Genomic DNA, 11,177 nt, shown 5'->3' on the forward strand with positions numbered 1-11,177 from the left:
AGCTTTAGAAAGGTTTCTCATTGTTTAGGGAAGCAACTGCTATATACTTTACAAATATAGCAATAACCCAGAACATCCGCAGGAAGCCTGTGACCATTGGCCACACGAAGATGAATGTCTTTCAAAGTTCATCATGATTTTTGGTAAGATCTTCCGCATAATTGGTGGCTTGGCTTCCCATAAACATGGTCCAGTTGTCTAGAATCTCCTCCTTGGTTAGCAGCTCATCCTTGCTTTTGTCTGACTCATATACCAGATGCCAGGCCTCAGCCTGTGCATGGTCATAGTCCTGAGGGAGGATCCAATGGTGAATCTCATCCTAATCCAGTTTCCCATCCTTGTTCAGATCTAGGAAATCATTGAACTGCTCCCCAGACAAAACCCAGTCTGTCATAGGGGAATTGTCCACATGGGAAAAAGATGTCCAAAATGTACTCATCCTGGTCCACAAAACCATCCCCGTTCTTGTCGATATCCTCCAGGGTTTCCAGAACTACAATCTCCTTCATATGCTTTAAATCCTCTTAGTGTAGAAAAGCAATGAACCAGTCTTGAGTAGCTGTCAGGTCACCGTCAAGGCCTTAAACCTCCTCTCATTTCACCTTTTTTTTTTTTTTTTTTTTTTTTTGGCTTTGAATCTTTTTATTGGATAATTTTAACTTACATTTTTTTTGTTGTTTTCAGTTTTTTTTAAATTTATTTAATACTTAATAATAATTCTTTGGTTTCCGGGCAAACATCCCCCTCCCCCTCCCCTGCCTTATGGGTGTTCCCCTCCCAACCCTCCCCCCATTGCCGCCCTCCCCCCAACAGTCTAGTTCACTGGGGGTTCAGTCTTAGCAGGACCCAGGGTTTCCCCTTCCACTGGTGCTCTTACTAGGATATTCATTGCTACCTATGAGGTCAGAGTCCAGGGTCAGTCCATGTATAGTCTTTAGGTAGTGGCTTAGTCCCTGGAAGCTCTGGTTGCTTGGCATTGTTGTACATATGGGGTCTCGAGCCCCTTCAAGCTCTTCCAGTTCTTTCTCTGATTCCTTCAACGGGGGTCCTATTCTCAGTTCAGTGGTTTGCTGCTGGCATTCGCCTCTGTATATGCTGTATTCTGGCTGTGTCTCTCAGGAGCGATCTACATCCGGCTCCTGTCGGTCTGCACTTCTTTGCTTCATCCATCTTGTATAATTGGGTGGCTGTATATGTATGGACCACATGTGGGGCAGGCTCTGAATGGGAGTTCCTTCAGTCTCTGTTTTAATCTTTGCCTCTCTCTTCCCTGCCAAGGGTATTCTTGTTCCCCTTTTAGAGAAGGAGTGAAGCATTCACATTTTGATCATCCGTCTTGAGTTTCATTTGTTCTAGGCATCTAGGGTAATTCAAGCATTTGGGCTAATAGCCACTTATCAGTGAGTGCATACCATGTATGTCTTTCTGTGATAGGGTTAGCTCACTCAGGATGATATTTTCCAGTTCCAACCATTTGCCTACGAATTTCATAAAGCCGTTGTTTTTGATAGCTGAGTAATATTCCATTGTATAGATGTACCACATTTTCTGTATCCATTCCTCTGTTGAAGGGCATCTGGGTTCTTTCCAGCTTCTGGCTATTATAAATAAGGCTGCAATGAACATAGTGGAGCACGTGTCTTATTTATATGTTGGGGCATCTTTTGGGTATATGCCCAAGAGAGGTATAGCTGGATCCCCAGGCAGTTCAATGTCCAATTTTCTGAGGAACCTCCAGACTGATTTCCAGAATGGTTGTACCAGTCTGCAATCCCACCAACAATGGAGGAGTGTACCTCTTTCTCTGCATCCTCGCCAGCATCTGCTGTCACCTGAGTTTTTGATCTTAGCCATTCTCACTGGTGTGAGGTGAAATCTCAGGGTTGTTTTGAAAAAGATGTCCACAATGTACTCATCCTGGTCCACAAAACCATCCCCGTTCTTGTCGATATTCTCCAGCGTTTCCAGAACTACAATCTCCTTCATATGTTCTAAATCCTCTTAGTGCAGAAAAGCAATGGACCTGTCCTGAGTAGCTGTCAGGTCACCGTCAAGGCCTTAAACCTCCTCTCATCTCCTGGAGGCACCTTTTTAAAGTTGTGATGATCAGAGCTATCTTGGAATTCAGCAAGGTTTCCCAGGTAGTAGCCATAGGTAGCCTGCTTGTATTCTTCCCAGGAGATTTTTCATCTATGTCCCTATCATAATCCTTCCAGAGTTTAGCCACATTTTGGTAGATGTATCTTTTCTGTACCTGTTTGACCCAAACTTTCAGGTCTTCAGAAGTAACAAGGCCGCCTCCATCACTGTCAATTGGATCAACAATTTTCCCCAGCCTCTCCTGCTCTCGTCCAGGATTAGCTATCATAGGTCTTGGAGTCCTCCTTGCCCAGGAAGACCTCATGATCGTACAGGAAGCTGTGCTTGTTCTCTGGTGGCCACTAGCCCTGCTCTGAATCGGGACAAACGAAGTGCTCCTTGCTCATCATGCTTTTGGCCCTGAACGCCAAGACCAGTGCCAGCAGCAGCCCATGGAGTGTCCCAGGCTGACATCTGGCACCAGAGTCGTGATCAAAGGGAGGCAGCAGGGAAGTAGGGGCTCAGAGCACCTTAGCTGCTGTCCATCCCCCAGAGAGGGCTTTTGTTACATTTCAAATGTTATCCCTTTTCCTGGTATCCCATCCACAAAACCCCTTATAACATGCCTCCCCCTTCTACTATGAGGGTGTTACCACACCCACCCAAACACCGAGGCCTACCTGCCTCCCTGTTCTGTTTTCCCCTACGCTGGGCCATCAAGCCTTGACAAGACTAAGGGCTTCTCCTCCCATTTGTACCCAAGAAGGCCATCCTCTTCTACATATGCAGCTGTAGCCATGGGTCTGTCCATGTGTACTCTTTGGATGGTGATTTCAGCCCTGGGAGCTCTGGTTGTTTCTTACTGTTGTTCTTATGGGGCTGTACAGCCCTTCAGCTCCCTCAATTCTTTCTCTTACTTCTCCATTGGGGACCCTGATCTCAGCTGAATTGTTGGCTGCAAGCATCTGCCTCTGTATTTGTCATGCTCTTTACCCCACTCTTTTGAGCAGATCACCACAGAGCAACGAAGATGTATTGTCTTGGAGTGATGATCTGTAGACAAATAGATGATTTCTTAATTCCTAAGGATGGTTCTATAAGAATTCCTAAAATTAGATTAGTAATTTTAAGCTTTTATAATAGGACTGCTATTATGTTTTCTCTCATAATCAAAATTGCATTGAGAACTCTGCCATTCTTAAAGTGTTATGAGTGAATTGCTTCTGCAATACCAAGCAGGATCTACAAGTTAGAGCCCATCCTAAGAGGGTGTAAACCAATTAACCAAAGTTCATAAAAAGAGAACTAATGATTTACTATAGGTACAAGGACTTAACATAATTGACTGGATTTGCCTATAGGTAATGTTCCTTATTCTTTTCTCATAAAAATTACAGCTTTTAACTCTGCATGAACGTGCAGAGCCAGTGACAGATGATGATGGTTTATCCTGATGATTACTCTTGATGGATGTGCATGTAAACATTCTCTGTCGTAAACTGATTATCCAACTTATGATTTGAATTCCTGTGCAAACTTGTGGTGAACTTTTCACCATGTGATGCTGTGTTCAGAAAGATATACAAATGCTGAGGACAAAGAGAGAGAAGCTTTTAAGACAGAACTGAGCTGAAGAGAACAGAACTCAAGAAGAACTTGAGTAAAGTAAAGGCATAGCGTTGAGAGTAAGACATTGAGAGTAAGGAAATTATTGTGTCATAAGAGCAAGAGGAAAGGAGATAAGAAGAAGAGAGCAAGGAGAACTTTTTAAGCCATACTTTATGGAGGCAAACTTTTGTCTTTTAGGAAAACTGAAGAACTTAGAAATAAAGGTTAAAATCACTGCTCTTCAGCCTTCAGCCTGGCTCACTGGCTAGCCTGTGCTCTTCAGTCAGGCTCACTGGCTAGCCTCTGCTCTTCAGTCAGGCTCACTGGCTAGCTTCTGCTCTTCAGTCAGGTTCACTGGCTAGCCTCTGCTCTTCAGCCTGGCTCACTGGCTAGCCTCTGCTGTTCAGTCAGGCTCACTGGCTAGCCTCTGCTCTTCAGTCAGGCTCACTGGCTAGCCTCTGCTCTTCAGTCAGGCTCACTGGCTAGCCTCTGCTCTTCAGCCTGGCTCACTGGTCTATGGGGCCCTAGCACATTGCTTAACCATCTGCTCATGACTGCCTGACCACGCTGACCACCTGACCGCCCTGACTTCTTAAAGTCGTCCTCTAGAAAGAGCACAAGAAACCAAAGAGAAACACCACAGCAAACTTTTCCCATGGGCTTTGCTTAAGATTAAGTACTTTCATTATTTCTTTAAAAAAGTGAAATATAATTTCCGCTATTCATATGGCCAAGAGAACTGTGCAGTAGTCATTGCTTTATGGAATTTGGGGCTAAATCAAAAGACTCCTTTATTCTATTACGATGTTATCTGTATGTTGTACGATGTATCTTTAGAAAACACAACACTAAATTCCTAAAGTCTAGATGTTTTAAGACATCACCTCATGGAGAAACTTAACTGCTTACCTATCTAGACTGGCCTCTTTTGCTATACTGCAGGTACAATCAATTTTCCACACTACTTCCATGATTTTCAAGAATGATTAAGAGAAAAATAAGTTGGGGTTGGGGATTTAGCTCAGTGGTAGAGTGCTTGCCTAGGAAGCGCAAGGCCCTGGGTTCGGTCCCCAGCTCTGAAAAAAAGAACCAAAAAAAAAAAAAAAAAGAGAAAAATAAGTTGAACATAATGGCCAGAAAGGGGATTCTGTCAAGTTGTCGTATGTGGGACAAGATACCAAGCTATGACTGGTAAGCCGAAAACCACCTGTTCCCGAAAGTAACAGAACTTACAGAAAATACATCCTTTCTTATCATTCCTCTGCCCCGATGGTCAGAGATTTATTGAGCACCTACTACAATCCTAGCCCTGTGCATCTAAGGGTGTAATGGTGAATAAAAAAATTAATAAAAAGCTTCATTATGGAATAAAGAGAAATGAAACATAACTTTGAAACTCAGAGTTCAATACAAGCAATATCACCATTTCTTTAACTGGTGATTTCTGAAAACTTCATCATTTTTTCCATGGGCTCCTACAGTAATGATACTCAGTCTCGATTTTGTAAGTCACAAAAAGCAAGTCACACTTCATTCTTGGCTCCCACAACTGTCAAAGGGAACAACACTGTCGCTGTCCATTGTGCTTCCCTATCAATCCTGCTATGGATGGTAATACATTCCAGTCTTTTAAATGTGTAAACAGGCCACCACTTGAGGGGAAAGTTATTATAATTATCCAAACTGGTATATTCTCTAAAATTTTCACATAGCATTTTACTGATATAACAATGTAAATTCACCACAAATATTTAACCAATGAAAACAGAAATATTGAATAGCTCTGCAAATAGGACTGATAATCATATACACTTGAAAACAACTATCATGGAAACAAACGACGTAATAGGAGAAAAGATACATCACTAAAAGGTACAGAAGCAGCAAAAAAGACACTATATTTCTTGGTTTGAAAGTTAGGTGATACACTTGATCTTTAAAGACAGGCAATGTACTTGATCTTTAAGCCCTGTCCACACAGAAACTGCAGTAGATGAGAATCTTTTGTAAGATTTATTTATTTATATGTGAGACCACGCAGCTGTCTTCAGACACACCAGAAGAGGGCATCAGTACTCCTTACAGATGGTTGTGAGCCACCATGTGGTTGCTGGCATTTGAACTCAGGACCTCTGGAAGAACACTTGGTGCTCTTACCCACTGAGCCATCTCTCCAGCCCTCACAATGGCCTCTTACACAGCATCACAGTGGTCTATTTCACTAGATGGCTCCAGGATGATAACAGAGAAACTTTCACAGTTCCTGAGCACTTCTGAGTTCAAATACCACCAGTGCCCACTCTGTGCTGTTGGCACATTCTGACCTTCTCCTAAGGGTTGTCAGCCACAAAAGGGACGGGTTAGCCCCAGACAGCATTCACTGCCCAATCCTAAAAACCCCCTCGATTCTGAAAAAGCCACATTCCATGCTTGCTCCATATTTGAGGAAGCCAAATGGTTGATCTGGCTCAAGGCTCTACTTTTCTTAGCTCATCAACTTTCTTTTTCCACTTCTTGTCACAAGAAGTATTTTTTTTATGCTGCAACTACACTGCAGTGTTTGAAGGAAAACACCATAAACTCTGGGTGTCATCTCTTGAAATTTAAAATTCACAAAACAATTCGTGGCTTTCTAATCAGCACCATGAAAAATAAACAAAAACAAGCAAAACCATTCCAAAGGAACTTGCTGATCTGAAGGTCTGCTCATAGCAGGCAGGAAAGAATTAAATTATGCAGAACTGTAATCTCTCAGAGCTTTGGAGGCTAAAAAAGAGGAAATTTCTGTTTATGTTCCCCTTTTCCGAGTAATTGAAGGAGGGTATTTTACATCCTCTAAATACAATCTCTTACAAGGGGCAACCAATTACAAAGTAGATCAGAAGAAATCTATTAAATAATACATTCATTGCCTGAGGTTTTAAGAAAATATTTTCCCACGATCCCCATCCTTTAACATACAATTGAAACTGAAAGAGCGTACCCCTAAACGGGGAGCCGCGTCTCTCGCTCTGATCGCGGGGTGGGGTGCCCCCAGAAATCAAGAGTAGCCATTCTTGATGTAACAGCAAGAGGTAGCTTTTGTTAACGAGATCCCGGGTCTTAGCGGGATCCCGGGTCGACACGTATCTCACACAGGAGACAGAGGAATCGACCCCGAGCTTCCAAACTCGGGGGTTTATATAGGGGCATTCGCGAGGTTACACATGATTGGTCAATTCAAAAGGTGCACGGTTACTTTCGGCGCAAAATGACATCAGCAAGGAGTATGTGTTATCTAGCAGCTCGGCAGGCAGTTAAGGTGGATCATCTCACTCGGGGGGGGGGGGGTGAAGGAAGGGGAGGGGGTGGCTACGGATGGTCAATGTCCTTGGGGCTGATAGCTGGTTTGGCAAGTCCTGTCTCTGGCTCTTCCTCTGGCATGTCCCACCCTGCACATCCGGACTCTGACAATGAGCAACCTTTATGAAACTCTAGTTCTGCACATTCGGGCTCTGACAATGAGTAACCTTTATGAAACTCTAGTTCTACAAAACATTACAGGGAGTGTGCCACCAGGATAAGCTGCCTCTGAAAAGCCTGTCCTGCCCTGGCAGGTACAGGTCATTTAATTCTAAGTCAATCTGGAGAGAGGTGACAGCCCCAAGATGCTCTGGGGATGTCAGAGCACAGCTCTCATGCACACTCCAGATTACCTCTCCATTCTTTCCCAATGCCATGGGCTTTCCAATTCCTGCTTCAGCTCTCCATAAATCCCTGAACCCTCCCTTCCCCTACCCAATGGGCTCACTTTGCATTGCCTCCTTCTGCCACTGCTTTCCCAGGACAGGGGGACTGGGGGGGGGGGACGGGGAGGGCAGAACGAGCCTAAGGAGGGAGGGACGCGGGTCTCCTACCTATGGGGGGACCGGGGGGGGGGGGCAGAACGAGCCTAAGGAGGGACGCGGGTCTCCTACCTACCTTGTGTCTGCTGCTCTGGTGGTGCAGCCGGCCCTGCTTGCTGCTTGCTGTCCCTGTGGACCAGACCGGAGGTCGGGCTAGGGGTCCGCAGGAGCACCACGCCTCGAGGTCCCCTGGCAGGGCTTGCCTGGGCTTCTTCCTGGACACTGCAAGGCTGCAGTCTCCGTTGGAAACCCCGCCGCTGTCATAGCGCGCCCTCCCGTGGCCGAGGTGACCCCCAACGCCCTTACCGCCCCCTTCCCTGGCCGCTTCTTCTGCTTTTTCTTTTCTTTTTTTCTTTTCTCTTTTTGTTCACGATGTGGCTCCTGCGAAGAGCTCGCCTCCAGCAAGGAGGACATCCTGCAGGCAGAATCACCTCTGGACCCTGCCGGGGTCGGAGAGGGAGAGAGAGAGGAGTCAGCTTGGGCGGCGGCGCCCTGGCTGCTGGCACCCGCGGAAGGAAAACTCGCCCAGGCACACGCGCTGCTGCCGGCGCCAAATATAACGCGCCCGCCCCTTTCCTCTCAGGCCCCGCGCTCACCCACGAGCTCCGCGTGCCCTGAGGCCGGGCTCGGGCGCGGTCGAGCGGCGGCGTGGGAAGGACACGTGTGCCCACTCCGCGGTGCAGGCAACACCGGGAGGCGGGGCATGGCGAGGCGTGTGGTGTGGAGCTCCGGGCTCCGCCCAGGCCCGTCAGTCCCCCCTCAGGGCTCTGCGGTGGCCCAGGGCGGCTTCTGGGGGCCCCGGGACCACCGTGACCTACCCGAGGCCATTGCCTCCGGAGCTTCGCGCTGCCCCAGGCTGGAGGCTTGGACATTGTGATTGTGGTTGCCACTCTCCTAGGCTGGCTCAGCAGGGCGCAAGCCACCACCACCTTTCCTCACCTGAAGGCATCCTGATGGTGCTTCAGAGCCCACATCCAGCAGGCGAGCCTCAGGACACGGGGCCATGGTCTTGGCTCTGCACCTTGTTGCCAGCCCCTCACACATATGGCAGCATCACATATGGCTCCTTCTACCAACCGCCACTAATCACCATTTGGACATTCCATCACAGTGTTGTCAAGAAGAAAGATGCAAACAATCACGAAAAGAATGAAATTTAAAATCTTTTTTATCAGGTTGGAGAGATGGCTTGGTGGTTAAGAGCGCTGCTTCTCCATTGCTCCCAAGTTCAATTCCCAGCAACCACATGGTGACCCACAACTATCTGTAGTGGGATCCAATGCCCTCTTCTGTCTGAAGCTCTCTTCTGACATTCAGGCACACTCGCAAAGTGTTCATGTACATAAATAAATAAATCTTTAAAAATAAAACCTTTTAATCAGTTAATGTATCTACATCTAGAAGCTAGAAAAGGGTCACAGCAATATTAAAAATAACTCAGAAATAGTAAAGGGATGTACGAGAGTCACAAAATTCACTGGGCAAGATGGTGTATACCTGCAATCCCAACACTCACAAGGCTGAGGTAGGTGGATTGCCTTGAGTTCAAGGCTAGACTAAAGTGTGAGTCCTTGTACTAGAAAACAGAATAATTGGGGAGGGGATGGAGAGAGAGACAGAGAGACAGAGAGACAGAAGAGACAGAGAGACAGAGAGACAGAGAGGGAGACAGAGACAGAGAGACAGAGACAGAGAGAGAGAGAGAGAGCTTGATGTCATTTCCTGCACTGATGACAAGCTACTGAAGAATGTGAATGTCTCCTATCAAGCACAGAGAGTGCTAATGACAGAATGGGTTTCTTATTAAGATATCATAAACTATAGATGGAAAAGTAAAGGAATGTATAATAAATAAAAGAGAAATCAGACATCGGAAACCTAAATTTAGAAGACTGTATATGTTTAAGTCACAGGGGAGGGAATGGGACGATGTGGGGGAGAGAACAATCAGAATAAATTATATATGTGTATGAATATGGAAACTAAGAGCAAGCAATGAAAAGAGAAAAGCAGGTTTATTTTACGATGAAATTGAGTTCCCATATGACACTATGTAACATTTTGTAAATTGATTATATGAATTATCAGCAATAAAAATCAATTGTTATTAAAGATGTGGTTGTGTTCATATTAATTAGAAATGTTTTAAATTCTTTTTATTTATTTGCTTATTTATTGATTGATTTTTTTTTTAGATAGGGTTTTCCTATATAGACCAGGTCGACCTCAAAAAACAGATCCACCTGCTTATGCCTTCAAAGTGTTAGGATCAAAAGTGTATACTCACACATGAAAGTTACATTCTTAAAGTGATAAAAAAGAAAGTACAGTTATCAACATGGTACAATTATTGAACAGTGATCAAGTGAATGGAAATATAAGAAACACATTTAAGGCATTAGGTCACTGTTTTTAAAAGGATCTTAAGCAGCATATATAATTCAAATCATCCAGGAGACACATTTCGAAAAAAAACAAGGAAGTGGGTAAAGATGATTTAAATTTTTTAATCTATTAAAAATTTTAAAGTGCATTCGATATGAAAGTGTAAGTGATATACTTCACATTTTTCTTATATACCATCTTCAATTTTATGTGCATTCTGCAAATATTGTCCATGTTTATTCAGGCTCTTAATATTTCCCCATGACTGATAACATTCACAGAAATCATATTGAGCAAAATGTATATGTTGACGTATAATAGAATTGTATTCTACACAGTATAGCATAGAAATATGTATATATAACTTCCCATATATGTGTGTATATACATATGTAAATGGCTCAAGAAAATGAGTATCACTTTATCATTGTAGTATTATTTTCATCAAAATCCTGAGAACATTGAAATGGCATCAAATACTGACCAGATTGGCAAAAAAAAAAAAAAAAAAAAAAAAAGAAAAAAAAAACTCCAAAAAATAAAACTCTTATAAAGAATCTAACGATACTAGCAAAAGATGCAAAAATATTAAAGTCTCAATGAAAAAAAAAGCCCAGATGAAATACTGTATATTTTCTCAACTCTAGGATAATGTATTTTTGTACAACTATCAATAAAAGGCCTGAATTTTGAAGAATTCAAAAGTAGCGCAGTATAATTATGCAGTGGACAATACTGTTGCATACCATTTTACATAACTGCATACACTCTCGTTCTTTTGTTCCGTGGTCTAGCAATGAACTCGGGTAGATTTATGGGGAACCATTGCACTGTAGACTTAAACTGGATTAATTTGGGGATGAGTAAGTCGTATTTTGTTAAAGTTGCTTTAAAAATAAACCGTTGGATATTAGTACAGCAAGTAATTCTCCCTGAAGGAAAAACCAGACACCAAGAACCTAGACCACTTCTGTCCAGGAGAAATTTCTAGATGATAGAAATATTCTATATCTGCTGTGTTTCTGGCTATGGATTCTGGCTGGCTGTTTGCCTCCTGGTTTGCCTGCTGTGAATAAAGAGGCAGATTTTAGTTCTAAGTTCAGTTCATCTCAAATAGCCATGTGTGACCAGTGGGTGCCATTTGGACAGTGTAGCCACAGAAAACTGAAGCAGTGTAACCAAAGACTCACCTAGGAGTCAGTTGACCTCCTAGAAGTGACT

At 43.9% G+C, this 11,177-nt stretch overlaps 1 pseudogene; it reads right to left on the bottom strand.

Moving 5' to 3' along the window:
* Positions 1-823: 823 nt before the first annotated feature.
* On the bottom strand, positions 824-8,443 carry Rcn1-ps7 (reticulocalbin 1, pseudogene 7; annotated as a pseudogene).
* Positions 8,444-11,177: the final 2,734 nt, after the last annotated feature.

Source organism: Rattus norvegicus, chromosome 9 (assembly GCF_036323735.1).
Source record: "Rattus norvegicus strain BN/NHsdMcwi chromosome 9, GRCr8, whole genome shotgun sequence".
Taxonomy (NCBI): domain Eukaryota; kingdom Metazoa; phylum Chordata; class Mammalia; order Rodentia; family Muridae; genus Rattus; species Rattus norvegicus.